This window comes from Lactuca saligna, chromosome 8, assembly GCF_052625555.1.
Source record: "Lactuca saligna cultivar CGN05327 chromosome 8, ASM5262555v1, whole genome shotgun sequence".
NCBI classification, from domain to species: domain Eukaryota; kingdom Viridiplantae; phylum Streptophyta; class Magnoliopsida; order Asterales; family Asteraceae; genus Lactuca; species Lactuca saligna.
The window spans coordinates 209,021,657-209,041,031 of record NC_136424.1 but is presented as its reverse complement, the minus strand read 5'-3'; the positions used below and the strand labels follow the sequence as shown (position 1 = coordinate 209,041,031).

The following is a 19,375-nucleotide window of genomic DNA, read 5'->3' as shown; positions in this document are numbered from 1 at the left end:
GCTCTTGTTCTAGTGCCTGAATCTTCTGTCATGGGCAATACTCATTGGTCATCATCTCTTTCAGCTGTTCCCATCCCATGGCATAGGTTTTAGCAATTCCCATGGACTTGGCATGATTTTTCCACCAAGTTAAGGAAGAATCCATCAGTGTACAGGTAGCGTACTTAACCCTACAGTCATCTGGGAAAGAGCTGATATGAAAAGATAACCTCAATCTTTTCTATCCAGCGTGACAGGCCAACAGCTCCTTCAATGCCACAGAAGGATCGGAGTTTACAACCCATGAATTCTTTGTAAGTGCAGTGCTTGGGATTATTTTAGGAAACTACTGGAGTACCACTTCCACTATTTCTAGTATTCTCGTTTCGAGCAGACTCATATGTTGCCAAGGCTATAGCAATCCCTTGCGCAATCATATTTTGCATTGTAGTGTGATCCATCTAGAAATTTTGGTGGGTATTTGTCGTGCTTGGGCCTTCTTCAGGGTCAGGAGTTCCTTCTATTGTTTGAGTTATTTCTGGAACACCTCCTTTGTTAGTTCGGGGATTCGGTGGCAGACGAACTTGTGGTTCTTTTCATCGAGGCGTTGTCCTTAACGTTTAGAAAAGATACACTTAAGTTGTTTACACTACTCAATCATAAAAAAGCATGTAGAAATTTTATTACATGAAAGTGTATTAGCATACTTTGTTCTTAGAATCCCATAGATTTTCCAAATTATAGAGTGAGATTGATTCCTAAAATCTTATCGATTTCTAAGTGATGAGGGAACAGTGATTGATTCAGAAATCCTCCAAATTTCCAAATGATAGGGAAAGAATTGAAATCCTTAAGACTGAAGTTATTGTCATCTTTGGAAGAGGGAAGTTTGGAGTTTGTTTAATGATTGATTGAGAACTTATGGGTTTCTTTGCTACGAATGTAGTAGAGTTATCGGTTCTTCAGATTTAGGCGAACTAGGAAAATCTTAGTGTTATTCTCGACTTGTAAGTATTGTTTATGATTTAAAATGTATATATTGTTTTAGCATTGAAATAGGGTTTCTAAGGAACTAGGTTGTTGCAGCGAATATGGGGAACATTCTTCAATCTCTAAAACTCACTGTCATTGTAGTCTATCAAACTTCTTGCTCAAGGTTGGTTGTGCACTTGCCCGACCAATAACATAGGAGCGCATTCCAGGTTTATTTATAGCATGGCTTATGTGCGATATTCACCTTTAATTGAGGCGTATGACCTAAAGGTTTGAGTTGGTAGTTCTAGTTGAGGGGATGCTTAGAATTTTTATTAAGTGTTCTCATCGCGGGTTAGAGTATATATAAACTCTTATATATTATGGTTGGTAGAGTTTGTAGTATTATTTTTTTTGTATTTCCTAACTATCAAGCACAGACAGGGGCTAGACATGAAACACCGGAGGGTAGGACCATTTTGGCATTTAAGCATTTCTAAAATCCAACAATCTTATGCGGCCCTTCAAACCAGATTCCTTGTACCGTAAGCAGTCAAGAAGTAGTATTATTATTAATAATACTTTTATTAGAAGCTATTTGCTATAATTGTATTCCTCTTTTGAGGATACGAGTTCTCTATAGTCAATTTAGCTCTAATACTAATCTGTCACACCCCTAACCGATGCAGCGGAAGACGTCGGGCTGTAACACTAACTTCATGGATCACTGATAAATTGAATTTACAGCACAAGTACAACAATGAACAAAACAATATTTTCATTACATCTTTATGTAGCATACAAGGTTCTTGCAGATTATAATATAATAATACGAGAATAAGTTTACCTTAACGATACAAAGTAGCAAATTAAAGCGCTTGCAAGCCACAATTGCCAACGTCTGAGTGTCCCCGAAATTTCACTGATTTCCTGAGAATACATATATTTTGAAAGTCAATATGAGGTTGGTGAGAGTCAAAGGTTTTATGCTAGCCACAGTAATAACACTTTTATAAAGTCCAAAAGTATTTTCTTTGTATGAGTAACAATAGTTGAAACGGTGTTTTCCATGTGTATTTAAAAGCCAAAATGTATCTTTGTATAAGTGATTCTGTGCTTTTAAAATATACTTGTAATAATTTATTGAAAGTCAAAGTGTACCCATTATATAAGTAATTCCCATATGTAAAAATAGTTTTGAAAGCAACCAAACCTATGGTTGTAGTGAGAAAGAGAGATATTCGTGTTAATGTTTTTAGTGAGTTCTATAATCGATATATTGATGAAAATTACCCCTCCCTACCATGCTTCATCGGACTTTGTAGTAATGATCGTAGATACATATCACCTACCACGATTGATCAGTCGAAGGTTGTAGCTAGCAACCGTAGGTGGGGTTGTCGACCCCATATCGATCTGTACATATGTACCTTGCTTCGAAGATTAACGATCATAGTAGTGTGGGGCAGGTAAGTCGTTAGACTTGGCTAATGAATAAAGTACCGTCTCACTAAAAGTCATTAACAAAAAGTTTGTGAATAATCTCTCAGCCCTAACTTAAATATAATTAAGTACTAGGCATAATGAATTTCGTAGTATAGCATTTAGTCTTTGAAACTTTGAAATACTTTAAACTTGTAGCATGAATATCATATAAGATTAATGTAGTTGCATCATAAATACTATTTAGCACATGTATTCTCCCCCAAAATGAATAAATATAAAAGAGGGGTCGTAACTCTCACCTCGATATGTGGTTAACAAATTGTTTTTGAGTATCGGAGTGCAAGAACCGAGGTATTGTTATGAATTTGGTCTTATGAGATTATCTTAGTCTTGATGAATTAAGAGACTATAGAAGCCTATGATGATAATGAAAGATACCCAAAGTGGTAAAAATTCTAAGGTGCAGAAGATTCGAGATGAAAAAGTTATGAGGCTTGTTATATCTCCGAGACTAGAAAAATCCAAAACTTTAAAAGTTCCAAGATGGGTATAAGCTCCAAAGTTAGAAGGCCCGAGATAAGAAAAATTTGAACCTGATGGAAATTCCGAAGTCAAAGCTCTGAAATGGGAAAAAGGTCTGAAACTGCCAAAAATCCAAAGTCGATGCTCCGAGACTGGTAGGATCCGCAACTGGCAAAAATTCTGCAGTCGGAAGGGTCCCAAGTCAGAATACCGAAACTAAAGAGTCCGAAGTCAGAATTCCAAAACTGAATAGAGAAATTCTGAAATTGGCTAAAAATCCGAGATTGACTTGTTGTTTTCGGTTTTCTTCTCCTGTTTTGAATTGATTTCGACAAAAGGAAGGTTTGGGATGATATGGGTGTCTAACGGAGACATTGTATGTGTGGTGAATAGTGATTTAGGATAGTGGGATCATCTTGTGTGTTGGTTATTGAGAAATATTCAGGAGAGATTTACAAGAAACTTGGGAGAGATTTGAGAGACATTTGTAAGAGGATTAAGAGGTTTGAGAGAAGAGATGAATGAGCTGAGCGGTGAGGAATGAATATGGAGATGAGCTCTATTTATAGTGGGAGGAAACACTCCCTGGCGAAGGAGACCATACTCCTCAAATCCCATCAGGTACTATTCTTGTACCTTTAGATCGAGTGTGAGCCAAAATGGAAAACAGGAATAAGGGAGGTTACATGAGATAATCTGAGGGAAAAGGCTACAGATTTGTTCTTCCCAAATCTAGTGGGTCCCATCCAAGGGTTATACCCTTATTAATGGCTTATTAGTACCCATAGTCGAGTGCATCGGGATCCAGAGGTCGAGATAAATTTTCAAAGATACCGATGGATTTGATTTAATTCAATGACTTCAAAAACTCAAACAGATTAATTTTTGGAGTTATGAAACTCCGAGAAATCGCGTTTGAACCTTTGCGTCTAAATGCCTCACGGTGTCCGCTTTCGCGACTTTTGAAAATATTTTTACTAAAAATATTTCGAATATGAAATTAAATAGTAGGCTATAGTCTGATTCCAAAAACGCTCTTAGAAATCTCGTCGATAATGCATAAGTACCTCAACGGTGTGAAATAGTTTTCTTAAAACATGTAAAACTAGTGTTATACCGGTTTGGTTTCTTAAAATTGTCGTATCTTTTGCATATGAACTCCATTTTGGACGTTCTTTATATTTTCGGAAACAGGAAAACATGTTCTACCATATTTTAATGTTTTCTTTACTTAAAACTGCTTAATCAAATATTTTACTTTTTCAGACCCATTAATTAACGTTGTAGTTTAAGAAATTTGATCTGTTTGTCGATTCATACATTTGGAAGAAAAGTATCGGCTAATACCATATAAAATGTAATTGAAATTGTTTTTATTTCCTTAGATGAAATAAAAACCAAACGAGTTAGGTTATTAGCGGAGTTTTCCATAATTTAGTCGTTCATAGTTTATGTCCTAAATTCCAGGATGTCACAAAGTAACTCGATAATATGGCTCTCATTCTATTTTGATAACATTTTAATGTGTTTGTTATAATTATATTATTTATTATTTCATTTGTGATAATCACATGTCAAGATCCATATATTGTATTAGGTAGTATGATAGATATGACATATAACTATAATTGGAGGGACTAAACCAATGGGATTTTAAAAATCCCCATAAATTATAAAACTTGTTCACCAATACATAATAAAACGTATAATTCATGAATGATATTTTTAACGTCTCGAAAATCAATAGGTAAAATTTTCATTTTTATTTCAAACAAAACACTAGTTATCTATTATTCAAACATTCAAAATTAATTTATAATAAAAGAGTCATCAAAGTACAATCCCAAAATCATTATATTGTTGAAACATGGATGGATGCAGTGCAGTCATGACAGATCCTAACATTTTGAACTGGAAGTACCTAAAACCATAAACAATAAGCAGTAAGCACAAAGCTTAGTGTAACATCCGAAAAACACAACAAATTTAAAATTTTCAAAACAACCCGATTTTCATTAAAATGTTTACAAAAGGTTTTCAATACAATTCATTTAAGTATTCCCAGAATCACGTTGTTACGAAATCATGAGGAGCGGTACGATCGCGCCTTCGCCTTGCCACAGTCTCCTGAAGAACCTGAAAAACATTAAACTACAACTGTAAGCCCGAAAGCTTAGTGAGATACCCCTAAAATACCAACCACGTATACGCCCTTCCAGGCCGCGACCTTCCGGTCCAAAACATATAAAGCATACATAACATAACAGGACATAGAACAATCATGCATATCGGGTCTACCGTGACTGGTCCGCCGTATCGGGCCTTCAGTCCATCGGATCCATCCTCTGGGTCTAGTCATGTCCTTCGAGTCTGCAGTGGGGTTGGTCCGCCCACATCGGGCCTTCAACCCACCTGGTCCACTCTCTGAGTCTACAGTGTGACTGGTCCGCCCGTATCGGGCCTACAGTCGGCCTGGTCCACTCTCCGAGCCTCGGCATGTCTGGTCCGCCCACGTGGGGCCTACAGCCTATCCGGACCGCTCACTAGGCCTTCGGAACAACCGGTCCGCCCTGGGTATCTTGGCCTACAGCACAAAGCAGGACCCGCCTCAACCCATCTCTAGTCCAAACAACCATGTGCACAAAACATACATCCATATAACAGTCATAATCAACAAACCGAGTAAGCAGATCACATAGCATATCATTACCCTAACCGGGCTACCGTCCTAACCGGTCACTATCATAGCATCACTCTATATATCGAGAAACTGACCTTAACAAGGTCCCCTAGCATGCACCATCCTAACTACCAGGATGCAGACACCACCAACAATAACATGATAGACGTAACTGAATCTCAATACAATAAAGGGCTGGCCTTGGTGCCTTAGACCCTGTTGATATAGTGAGGATAACTCACCTCGAAACTGACGGCTGAAAAGGTAAGATCCCGCTGCTCCGAACTCTGACACAAACTCCTCCACTGAACATCAAACAATAACCCAATAAATACCCTTAATTACCAAAATACCCCTGGAAGACAACTGGTCAACCCTGGACAAGTCAAAGTCAACCCCTGACTGACCCTACTCGTCGAGTCAACCCGATGACTCGCCGAGTCCTTATGCTCAGAACTTCCCTCAATTAGCAACCCAACTCGCCGAGTCACCCCAAGACTCGTCGAGTGCAACAACACTGAGTCCACTCGCACCCAACTCACCGAGTCATCCCTCGACTCACCGATTTAACGACTCAACCAGAAATATTGGGACTTCCTCGATAAGACTCGCTGAGTCCAAGGCCATCTTCAACCTACTCGCCGAGTTGTTCTTCCAACTCGTCGAGTTCCAGGCCATCTTTAAGCAACTCGTCGAGTCCACCCATGTGACTCGCCGAGTACCACCGGTCTGAATCCATACAGACGCATCTCAGGCTATGCAATTGATCCAAAACATAGATCCAACCTCCTACAATCCATCCATCACGTAAAGTGGCAAACTTTACGTGAATCTAACGAGATCTAAGCCATTTTCACCTTAGAACCAAGGTTTGGGACATGGTAGCTTCATTAACAACACACAGATTGGGGCTTTAATGCTCTTAAGGTCTTCTCCACTCCAGATCTGAGGTAGCAACCTCAGATCCATCCTCCAACATCAAAATGTCACACAACCAAGCACCCCACACAACCCAAAATGATGGAACTAGAAATGCACAGCCTAAGGACGAAGATATTACCTCCAAAAGATGCCTCAATAGCAGCCAAACTCGAATCCAAGCAAATCCCTTTGATCCAAACCACTTCTCCTTCAAGATCTCTTCAAACAACACCTCTCCAAGCTCTAATTTGCTCCACAAATGATCTCTCCACGAACTTAGGGTTTCTGGAACTCAAGGGGGGAATAAGGGAGGCTGTGGAAGGGTATAATGCTCTTTATATAGGGCTCAACCCCGAAAATTAGGGTTTTCTCCATACAGCACCTACTCGCCGAGTCCATCCTTGGGACTCGCCGAGTAGGCCACTTGACACGCGACCATAGCCGCGACCTAACTTGCCGAGTCTACCCATGGACTCGCCGAGTCACCCTCCAAAACTTACACTTTTGGCCCTTCAACTCTACTCCTGCGATTCCGGGATGTTACAATTCTCCTCCACTTAGATTAGGCTTCGTCCTCGAAGCCTATGGCATCTCATCTTCAAAATACTTCCCACGACGTATCACTTGACCTTGACCGAACCAAGTCCCTCAAGGTACAACCATAGAACTAGAAGCTCACTTTCTCCTTCAATACGGTGTCCTCACCACCTACTCAAACCGGGCACCAACTGTACCCTCCGATAATCACGCTCAATCAACCGAGAATTACCCACGATGCATTATTACTCAGATCCTCATCTTTCACTTGACTCATATGGCTATAATGCCACGAACTATCGGAGTCCCGATCCGAATTCCACCCTATCCATCCCATGCCGACCGAAAGACCCATTCCTCCATTTTGGAGCAACTCCCCCGAGTTCTCCTCTCGCAATCACACCCACATGCTGATCTAGCTCTAGCACCCTCAGGTGTGGATAACCTGATATACTGACGATATCCTCAACATCCTTCCAGGATAAACCACTGATACATACCCAGAACCCTGATCAGAATCTCACTGAGAGTCCAAGACTCTTGCTCTGAATCCCTTCCGAACTCCTCTCCCTGGCTCCACGTTGCGATATTCCCTCCGCGCCCAGAGCAACATATCGAGTCGAATAAGCTTATATTCTGCCGCCGCAACACACTACTCAAAGACCATCGACGGACCACTGCGATCGCAACTCTACACTGCCGCTTTCACTTCCGTGAATTCGCACTCCCTTTCCGGAGTTTCATTCCTCCCTCTTTCCTTACCAAGGAAACCACTCGTCTGCCCAGTCACCATGACAGGCACCATGGTGCTCATCCTACGCCACATTACCTCTTTAAAGCGTACTCAACATCCATGCATTACCGCTACTCTGACTCTCATCACAAGGACTCTCAAGCCCATGCACTACCTTCACTGCTCAAGATCGCTATCCGGGGCCAGACCTCCCAATGTATTCCCACTGCAACATACGCAACCCATAACCTCTAACCGATCTAACAATACCCGCAGAGTCTTCAGCATGACTGGACCGCCTCCCCAGGCCTTCAGCCAATCTGGACCACTCTCAGAACCTTCAGCCAATCTGACTGGACCGTCCTCCGAGCCTTCGGCCTGACTGGTACGCCTACCGGCCTTCAGTATGTCCGGACCGCTCAACAATCATTCATCATTCCGAACTATCTCTTCGGGAAATCCTCCCGCGCATACCATTCTAGCCCTCTAGAGGTTCCGAACTCTATCTCCATCATACATACTCGATCCCGGCCTGCTCCCATGCCTTCCTAAATCAACTGCTCTAGGTCTGTATTCCGCCCCGTACGCCTGTTACTCACCCATACGAGCCTGCTCTCGTCTGATAGAAATACTGCTGAATTCCCCCAAGTGGTTAAACAACCCCTTAGGCCCAACGATCATCCGGAGAATTCCCAATTCTCCCCCACTTAAGACACTGATAGATAGTCACCGGTCGCCATCCTCGATCTCCCAAAGCAACCTTGCAGGAATCAACACATGCACTCCAAATGTTTTTCACCAGCACCAACAACTTTCATACAAATCATGTTCCCACGCTGTACAACCCGCTCGAAAGCGACCCAATCTTCAACTATCCATTCCTCAGATTGCAAAATCCAACTGGCCTCCAAACTAACACCGCATCCGCCACCAATCCTCACAAAGATAATCAACGATGGCTCGAAGTACAATTCCATAACCATAACGATCCCTCAGGGAACACAAGATACTAAAACAAAATATCGATCACAACTCGCCAAACCCTCAAGGAACAATGAATACCACACGAAAACCCGAAACGCAATTCCATAACCAACCAATGAAACTAGCAGATATCAATACTCTACAACAATCATAAATAATCAATACAGCAGAAAGAACATACCCGTAGTAGCAAGCTGAAAAACAAGACCCTAAGCCCATGGGGGCTCCGCTCCACCCTGACCTCCACCTGTGATCCTCAACGTAGCCGGTGCTGGAGCCTGCACCGGTCCTGTAGCAAGCTGTGGACAGTTGACCTTCAAATGTCCAACCTGATGAGAATGATAGCATATCCTCAAATCCCGAACCGGCACTGACTGCCGACAATCCCTCGCATAGTGTCCCTCCTTTCCGCACTTGCGGCATGCTCCACCGGACCGACAAACCCCGGCATGACCCCTTCCACACTTTCCACAGACGTGGCCACCCTGATCTCCCATCATGGAATCAACGGTCTTAGACAGTTTCGTCGCCGGCTGCGACTGAACCGGAGCTTGCCTCAGCTCACGCATCGGTAACTCAATCTCTAACTCACGCCGCCTGGCGGCCTCCTGCAACTCCAGCAAAGTCTCGCACCTCTGCGCAGACACAAACTGTCTGATGTCCCTCTTTAGCATGCTCAGATACCAGGACATCTGGGCCTGCTCCGAAGCGAACTCAGGGCAAAACATCGCCCGCTCAGTAAACATCCTGGTGATTTCCGTCACCGATTCCGAATCCTGTTTCAGCTCCAAGAACTCCTGAGCCAATCTCTCCCTCTCGACCTGTGGAACATAATGAGTGCTGAACATCTCTCTGAACCGATCCCATGAAATCGCAGCCCTTTGCGCATCCGAGTACGATCCCGTGGTCAATCTCCACCAATCCTTTGCTCCGAGCCTCAACAGGTTCAAAGCACACCTCACCCTCTGATCAGCAGGGCATGAACACGTGAAGAAACATCCCTCCACATCTGATAACCATCTCATAGCAACGATCAGATCTTGAACTCCGTCAAAAGTGGGAGGCTTCGTATTATCGAAGTCCTGATACTGAAAACCTCTATTGGCTCCTCCCCCTGCCGCCGCTACTGCTGCGGTAGCCGCCACGGCAGCCGTCTCCGTGAGAGCCGCATAGCGCTCATCAAAATACTCCACCATGGCGGTCTTGATCGACCCAAACAACTCTGGCAGCTCAGCCCGAAACAATGCGGCAACCTCATCATGCAGGATCTCACGAATCCTCGCATCCAACTCGTGCGTACTCATCTGGCTGACAACCTCTGGCTGTGCAGACCCACCTGGAACTCCCTCTCCTGCTCCTGATCCTGACCCGGATCCACTCCCAGCGTGCCCTGAAATCTCCACACTGAAAATAAAACACCAAATCTCAGACATATTCCACTATCCCGGGAACCAGCTCTCATCCCAACCCTAGAGGTCATGGTTTCCCTGATACGCGTATGAGTCCGTGCTTTCAGTAGTACGGGCCCATACTACCTTCCACACCAACCCATATTTGTATGAAGTACTCCCACAACACCCTAGCGACACACATAACAACGCTCTATCCTCACCACTAGAGGAACACTATAAATCTCTCACAAGGAACCCTAGGCTAGCAGGCATCATAAATCAGGCAACTCATCAATAAATCCTGAAGATCTCTAGCCTAACTCTAGCATGCTGTTCTATCAAAGCTCAATAAAACAATTACCATGTATGGTATTTTGGGGTTACTTACTGGCTCCGGCTGATCGTACCTCCGCGTCCTCCTTTACTTATTTTGAAAACCATTTTAATTTCTCTTTTGAAAACTCTCCTCGATTTGAGACTGGACTCACACAAGTGTTCCCCAATTCACTCAAACCAAGGCTCTGATACCAACTTGTAACATCCGAAAAACACAACCAATTCAAAACAACCCGATTTTCATTAAAATGTTTACAAAAGGTTTTCAATACAATTCATTTAAGTATTCCCAGAATCACGTTGTTATGAAATCATGAGGAGCGGTACGATCGCGCCTTCGCCTTGCCACAGTCTCCTGAAGAACCTGAAAAACATTAAACCACAACTGTAAGCCCGAAAGCTTAGTGAGATACCCCCAAAATACCAACCACGTATACGCCCTTCCAGGCCGCGACCTTCCGGTCCAAAACATATAAAGCATACATAACATAACAGGACATAGAACAATCATGCATATCGGGTCTACCGTGACTGGTCCGCCGTATCGGGCCTTCAGTCCATCGGATCCATCCTCCGGGTCTAGTCATGTCCTTCGAGTCTGCAGTGGGGTTGGTCTGCCCGCATCGGGCCTTCAACCCACCTGGTCCACTCTCTGAGTCTACAGTGTGACTGGTCCGCCCGTATCGGGCCTACAGTCGGCCTGGTCCACTCTCCGAGCCTCGGCATGTCTGGTCCGCCCACGTGGGGCCTACAGCCTATCCGGACCGCTCACTGGGCCTTCGGAACAACCGGTCCGCCCTGGGTATCTTGGCCTACAGCACAAAGCAGGACCCGCCTCAACCCATCTCTAGTCCAAACAACCATGTGCACAAAACATACATCCATATAACAGTCATAATCAACAAACCGAGTAAGCAGATCACATAGCATATCATTACCCTAACCGGGCTACCGTCCTAACCGGTCACTATCATAGCATCACTCTGTATATCGAGAAACTAACCTTAACAAGGTCCCCTAGCATGCACCATCCTAACTACCAGGATGCAGACACCACCAACAATAACATGATAGACGTAACTGAATCTCAATACAATAAAGGGTCGGCCTTGGTGCCTTAGACCCTGTTGATATAGTGAGGATAACTCACCTCGAAACTGACGGCTGAAAAGGTAAGATCCCGCTGCTCCGAACTCTGACACAAACTCCTCCACTGAACATCAAACAATAACCCAATAAATACCCTTAATTAATGGACTCGTCGAGTCCAAGGCCATCTTCAACCTACTCGCCGAGTTGTTCTTCCAACTCGTCGAGTTCCAGGCCATCTTTAAGCAACTCGTCGAGTCCACCCATGTGACTCGCCGAGTACCACCGGTCTGAATCCATACAGACACATCTCAGGCCATGCAATTGATCCAAAACATAGATCCAACCTCCTACAATCCATCCATCACGTAAAGTGGCAAACTTTACGTGAATCTAACGAGATCTAAGCCATTTTCACCTTAGAACCAAGGTTTGGGACATGGTAGCTTCATTAACAACACAAAGATTGGGGCTTTAATGCTCTTAAGGTCTTCTCCACTCCAGATCTGAGGTAGCAACCTCAGATCCATCCTCCAACATCAAAATGTCACACAACCAAGCACCCCACACAACCCAAAATGATGGAACTAGAAATGCACAGCCTAAGGACAAAGATATTACCTCCAAAAGATTCCTCAATAGCAGCCAAACTCGAATCCAAGCAAAGCCCTTTGATCCAAAACACTTCTCCTTCAAGATCTCTTCAAACAACACCTCTCCAAGCTCTAATTTGCTCCACAAATGATCTCTCCACGAACTTAGGGTTTCTGGAACTCAAGGGGGGAATAAGGGAGGCTGTGGAGGGGTATAATGCTCTTTATATAGGGCTCAACCCCAAAAATTAGGGTTTTCTCCATACAGCACCTACTCGCCGAGTCCATCCTTGGGACTCGCCGAGTAGGCCACTTGACACGCGACCATAGCCGTGACCTGACTCGCCGAGTCTACCCATGGACTCGCCGAGTCACCCTCCAAAACTTACACTTTTGGCCCTTCAACTCTACTCCTGCGATTCCGGGATGTTACACTTAGTGAGTTCCCCAAATATCACATACCATACATATAATATAGAGAATGCTATGTGCCAACCATATTCTTGCCATTATGCCATGAGTCACATCATGGTCTTTCCTTTCCAGGACGAGAGCCAAAACCATGTGTAATACAATTAAGTGTTAGGAGCTACTTCTTGGTCTTCCATGCAAGCATCATAAAGAAAACAAGCATACTATCTATACACATAAACTATCTATCTATTTTCCAGGGTCTCATCCTTGGTCTTGCATATAATTTACCACGAGCCACATCTGGGTCTTTTATACAAATAACAAGAGCCACCCCTGGTATTCCTATATCTCACAAGCCAATAGGTCGGCATTGATGCCTTCCACCCATAGTATAGTGAGGAGACTCACCTAAAGCTCTTAAATATCATAGAAAAAAAGCTCGGACTGCCGATCCAGAAAATCCCCATGCTAACAACATCAAATAAAACCAAATAAATAATTGGTCCTCCACCTATAGCTAGAAACCTAGACCGATTGCCTAATACTCAAGGTAAAAGTCCATTTTATCCTTTCCTCATTTGGCCCAACATCCGAAGCCCAAACTAATAACAACAAAAGACCAGTATGGCCCAATTTCCAAATTGGGCCCAAAACCCATCATGGGCCTAATACAAGCAGGCCTAATTTCCTAAAAGACCCACGATATAAATCGGTCAACTTTGGTCAAACTTCTGGCCAATGGTCAAAGGACAAAAACTCAATAAGTCAAACAAGTCCATACAGACTGAGTACGCCCTACATAATCAGTTGGTACACCCAACGTACTACAGATCTTGACCAATCTACGAGGGTTTGATTCAGTACGTGATGCATACCAAGAGGTACGCCCTGTGTACACTACATGCTCTTAATCCATCTAGAAAAGTTCTTAAAACTTTAAGCCAAAAACGTCAAATGCTCAGAATTACTTCCAAATCATGCCTTGACCCATAAAGTCGTTAACTTTGAGCTTTTGCATGGCTCAATTAGTCCCAAATCCAAATCCTAACTTTATAACTTCAACAAGGAGCTCATACATATGCATGGGTAGATATCAACCATCAAGATTACATTTTTATGCATTTAGTACACCTAAAACGTCTAGATCTAGTGACCAAACTCATCCTCATAAAGACAAACCGAAGAGACCAAAATGTGCTATAAACCACCCCAAACTAGATACACCCAAGGAGATGTCAAGATCAGAGGTTTTTACTTTCAATAATTTGCAAAAGATGTGTAACTTATGGATCTCCAAACTCCACTCCAACTGATGATTCTTCAATAACATTCTATATCTTCAAATTGCACAAGAACACACCAAGATTCCTCACAAGAGCTCAAGAACTCAAAGATGGTGGCTACGGGTCAAGATTAGGGTTTAGGAGGTATGGAGGTTGATAAGAGGCAAGACCTCATGAACACAATAAGCTTAAATAGGGGTAAGACCCTAAAAATTAGGGTTTCAAGCTGAAGGGAGTACAGCCTTCATACTCCTGAGTACGCACTGCATACTCAAGGAGTACCGAAATTAAACCCAAAATTCATAATGTCCCGAACTGCCCATTCACGGTTATACCCTTGGGCTCCGAAACATAATCGAACACTTGGATCACCTAATTTATAATATCCACATCCAAAAAGGGCTAATTCTCTCTTCCCCCAAGGTTCGAAGCCTTATGATAGCTGATAATCAGGCCATGGCATCGAATAATGAAGAGATTTGAAAACGGGTGTTACAAAATTACATCGTTCCTCCTTTTATATTTCTTAGATTGTATGGTGTGGTGTGTATTTTGTTGTTGGTATTCCAACATGACAGCTATTATCGGCGGTAAACACTACCCCTTTTTTTTTTGTCTAAGTGGCAATGAGAGATGCATCTATGTAGAATGAAAGTGTGTCTTGGGACCTACCTATTTTTAATTAAAAGAGTAAAATATACATGAAAAAAATTGGAACCTATCTTTTAATTTTTCAAGGACATGCCTTACATACTTTTGCAAAACAAAATGTATAAAAAATTGTCTAAACCCCATATTTTTATTCAAATCTTTTTAAAATAGCCCCTTTCTTAAAATGTAATAGCCCAAATCCATTTAAAATTAAACAAAAAAATAGCAAAAGGCTTGAAACAAAACGCCACCCGAATAGCACGTGAATTATTTTTTGCTCTCATCTTTTTCAGTTTCACTTACATAAGAAACCTTATGGTTTTCGGTACAATATTCACCACTGGCAGCAATCTTCAGCGGCATATTCTAGTCGATGGTCTCTCCCTCTCACACACACACACACAATTGACAGACAATAAGGGGGTGTTTTGGCTAAGCTTTTTAAAACAACTTATTAGGTTTCACACCTGTATAAGTTAAAAAAATGTTTCAATGAAAAATAACTTATTACGTAGGAAACCTCTAGTAAATCATTTTTTTCATAAGTTAACATACACTTACTTGTTAACTTATAAACTAATAAACTAATAAGTTATAAGTTGATAACCAATGAGTTTTTTCGCCAAACACCCCTAAATGGCATCACACCACAACTAAATCTAGTTGAGGTCCAAAAAATATATAAAAATATAAAATGTTGAAAATCTAATGCATATTTGGGTTTCTTAAGTAAAAACGTTTCAATGACGATATTTAATATTCAAATGGGTGCGAAAGAAAGGATTTTTAATAAAATCATTTTTGGAAATATATATTTCGTAGTAAAAATGAAGTGGGGGTCATACACCGGACCTAAGAAGGGTGCATGCTAATGCTCATCGGCAAAACATAACAAATATTGCTCAAATTTTGATAGACAAAATCACACCCTTTACCTTTAGTATCTCTACAATCATTATCTGTTGTATGAAAATCCATCTGGATTACTGAAGTTTCACATGTCTTTTGCTGTTTAATTAAGAAATTAACGGAGTGTTATAATTAGGCAGCTATATATTTTCTGGTTCTCATTATTAAATTCCAGTGATATCTAAACATTATGGGTGTTTATAGTTCACATGACTCATCCTTTTAGCGACCGTTTTTCACCACTCTTCAAATTATCAAAATGCATGATGATTAAAAGCAACGCAACATTTATAATATGTGTTTTTCACTTTTCTCTTGAGTGTAAAAAAACACAATAAAACCCATGTCATGAAATTACCTCCGACAACATTACTTACGCCTGTTTTCAGACCCAAGAAGGATAGATTCAGAGAAAGATATATCTGTACACCATAAGTTACAAATCATTACAATACAATTTGTTCCGGAATAGCCAATTATTGCTCTGGAAAAATGGATTTCCCCCAACAGCTGCCATGTGCCCCATGCAAACACTAGAAAAAAAATCACACCCACATGATAAGTATCACCTTATGATCATCATTTCAATTCAAATTATATGTGTATATAAATGTATACACAGTTCATGCAGGAAAAAGAAGAGCAGTTGGGTTGTGCCAAGCTAATCTTGAAATCAAATTCCCTTCATCGTTTTCTTTCATCAGAACCCATCAATGGATTTTTCGGTGGAGTCACCCGATGTTGGTCACCGGAAAACCCAATACACAATCAAAACAAAGAATGTTTCATATGTCGTATCTCCGACATCTTGTAAGTTTGGCTGGATTTTCCAGAAAAAGGTGAATCCCACTTTAAAGAAGCAGATTCTTAGAGACGTCAATTGTGAAGTGAAGCCAGGAGAAATCACGGCAATCGCTGGTCCAAGTGGCGCCGGAAAGACGACATTGCTCGAGGTTCTCGCCGGAGTTATTCCTCCGTGCAGAGTCTCCGGTCATGTGCTTGTAAACGACCGACCGATGACCCCGACCGTTTTCCGGCGAGTATCAGGATACGTAACTCAAGAAGATTTACTGTTTCCGCTTCTTACAGTCGAAGAAACCCTTCTCTATAGCGCTCGTTTACGTCTTCACGGTGGAATCGACAACTCAAAAGCTCGAGTTCAAGAATTGTTGGCGGAGCTAGGGTTATGCCATGTTGCCGGAGAACGAATCGGCGGCGGAAGCCACCGCGGGATTTCTGGCGGCGAAAAACGCCGGGTGTCAATCGGTGTCGATCTGGTTCACAATCCATCCGTTTTACTAATGGACGAGCCCACATCTGGACTTGACTCAGGTGCAGCTCTTCAAGTCATCTCAATGCTCAAATCAATGGCTGAAAATCACCAAAAAACAATCGTTTTAACAATCCATCAACCCGGGTTCAGAATTCTCGAACTATTCGATCAAATCATGTTGTTAGCCGATGGAACCATGGTTCACCACGGCTCACTTGATTCCCTTGACCACCGGCTCAAGTCCGCAGGCCACCACATCTCCCGCCAAGTCAACGTCCTCGAGTTTTCAATCGACGTGATCGAAACCCTAATCCCCGAATCAAAAACTTTCGATCTCATTGAACCAAAACGAGAACCAGAATCCGATTGCATAATTCAAGATTGTCATTTACAGTACGCGAATAGCCCGTTCACTGAAATAACAATACTGAGCGAGCGATTCGCGTACAACATTTTCCGGACGAAACAACTATTTGTCGCGAAAATCTTCCAAGCTTCCCTAGTTGGGATTCTACTCGGTACGATCTTCCAAAACATTAAGCAATTTCAAATGCAAACTCAAATAGGGTTTTTCGCATTCAATTTAACGTTTTTACTCTACTCATCATCCGAAGCTCTCCCGATTTTCTTACAAGAACGTAGGATTCTAATGCGGGAAACATCTATCGGTGCATATCGGGTTTCATCTTACTCTATCGCGAATACTCTCGTGTTCATCCCCTTTCTTTTTATTGTGGCACTATTATACACCACCCCGACTTATTGGCTAGTGGGATTACGGGCCAAATTAGATGGGTTTTCTCAATTTTTGCTAATCGTTTGGTTGGTATTACTCATGTCGAATTCTTTTGTCGCGTGCTTTAGTGCACTTGTTCCCAATTTTATGATCGGGATCTCGGTGGTTGCGGGGTTAATGGGGTCCTTCTTTTTGTTTTCGGGGTATTTTATATCGAAAAATGACATACCGAAGTATTGGATTTTCATGCACCATTTGAGCTTATTTCGGTATCCGTTTGAGTGTTTTTTGTTGAACGAGTTTGGGGGGTCTCAGGGAAGATGGCGGTGTGTTGAGCGGTTCGATGGCGGGTGTTTGGTTTCCGGTGAAGATTTCTTGAAGAAGGAGAATTTGAAGGAGGTGCAGAAATGGTATAATTTGGGAATGATGTTGGTGTTCATCATTGGGTATCGGTTTCTTTCGTTATTGGTGTTAAGTTATAGATCTTACAGGAGCAGAAACTAGAAAAGATGAGGTTTTATAGTTTTAGAATCCAAGCATAGTATTAGGTTGTTTCTTGTTGTTCAAACCTATATATTATGTGTTGTTTGTTTTTGAGTTAATGACTTGGAGAAGAGTTAATCCAACAAGTTATATATTAGTGTTTTGTAAGAGTTTCTTCTGTCATAAAGTGTTCCTTAAAATATGTTTAAAAAACATAAAAAATGAAACCAATTTTGGGGAAATCGAACAAAAAATAAAGATAAAACTCCAAAAATGATTCATGTGGTTTTCAAAAAGTTTTATGTTCGTAAAAACTTTGAATTAAAAACGTTACACCTTGTTCCTTATGTTTTCAAAATCTTGCACGCTTAGTCATTTGTTGAGTTATCTATAGAACAATCACAAACTATTTTTAAAAGTTTCAATAAGATTCTAAAAGTTATTTTTAAACACAAAAGTCTTAAGATTTAAAAAAAAAACATATAATCTATTTGTTGTTCAAATATAAAAAAAGATTTTTTCGTTAATTTAGGCAAAATATTAAAATATTATAACTTTTCTGTTTAAAGAAAAAAAAACTCAGAATTTTATTCAAATTTTCGAAAAAAAGTTTATAGCTTTTCTACATAACCCGTAGTTTGTTTGTGTAACTATGTTAGTCTTCTCTTTGTGCAACTATGTTAAGACAATCAGACGTTATGTCTGAGTAAAATAATCAAATTACCCTTAATAGGATTTAACTTTTTACGAATTTGCTTAATTTAATTTATTTTTTCATTCTATTTACCCAAGTGTTACGTCATTTTCTGAAATATTCTTTTAACATCCATGAGTTTGCTAAAGAAGTAACAATATAGAAAAATGGTTTGTTCGGAAAATGCAAAGATGACAGACTGCAGATGAAACATTTCTATCGAATCATTGTAAACCCGATGAGTCATGGTGAAACATTACAACACGTGGGCTTTTTGTCAGAGGACTTTAAACCTAAATGCAGATTACCTCCAGTGAGGTTTAAAAGAAGCAATGAAGAATGTTGTAATGAATGAATGGTTCCAAAATGGGTCCAGAAGCAAAATAAAGTCAACAGAAGGTTTCTGACATTACAAAGTCAATTTTATTTGACTTCCACACTTATGTCCTCACTGTTTTCAGAATCACATTCAATATTTTCACCAATTTCAAAGTTCCTGAATTGGATCGTTTGTTCTTCTACCTTAAATAAGCTTCAATTTTCTTTCATTGTTTCTTTGATAAAAAAAAACATTATTAATAAAAGGGATGTGGGTTTTCATGGGGAATTCAAGAATCAGAATAGTTTGGTAATTCTACATTTATCTTGCTAATCCTTTCCATTTCACGTAGCACTCAAAACATTCGCACCAAACGACAGTAATAAAAAAACAATGAGTGAAGCCATATAGATGTAATAGTGGGTTTAGA

At 41.3% G+C, this 19,375-nt stretch overlaps 1 pseudogene; it reads left to right on the top strand.

Moving 5' to 3' along the window:
• The first annotated feature begins 16,153 nt into the window (after window positions 1-16,153).
• LOC145012723 (ABC transporter G family member 10 pseudogene) lies at window positions 16,154-17,953 on the top strand (annotated as a pseudogene).
• The last annotated feature ends 1,422 nt before the right edge of the window (window positions 17,954-19,375 follow it).